Genomic DNA, 573 nt, shown 5'->3' on the forward strand with positions numbered 1-573 from the left:
CCTGTTAATGGTAATATTGCTAATAATCCTGCTAATAATAGAGAATATAGCTAATAATCCTGCTAGTAACAGTAATACATAGCTGATAGTGGTGACTGTTTATAATCTTTTCTGGATTTATCCATCCTCACAGAGAGTTTTGGGTGTCTAAGTGTCTACAGAGCAGGAGCCTCTCGGGTAGGGTTTGTTCTTGGCATGGGAAGCACTGTCTGAGCATGACGCAGTAAAACCAATGGTTAGCTGAAAGGACAAATTTACTTTTTTAAGGGGAAAAATATCAGGGCCGGGCTCTTTATCCTGGTATCCCTGATGCCCTGGTTGCACTGTGTCCTATCCCAGCTTCATCCACATTTGTGGGCATCCCACCCTCTGCCCCCTACCCACAGGAGGGGATTAAAAGCCCTTTGTGACCCATAAATGCCCCTTTCCACATGTACTACTCGAAGGAAGAGGCGTTTTGTTTCTGATGTCACTTAAGAAGGTGAGAAGATGGCTCATAGTAAGTCCTGAGGTGTTTTCCTACCTGCAGAGAGTCTGGGTGGGCACAGACTGTGGGGTCTTGGCCAGGTGTCA

The sequence above is a fragment of the Merops nubicus genome, unplaced genomic scaffold (assembly GCF_000691845.1).
Source record: "Merops nubicus isolate BGI_N331 unplaced genomic scaffold, ASM69184v1 scaffold3431, whole genome shotgun sequence".
Classification (NCBI taxonomy): Eukaryota; Metazoa; Chordata; class Aves; order Coraciiformes; family Meropidae; genus Merops; species Merops nubicus.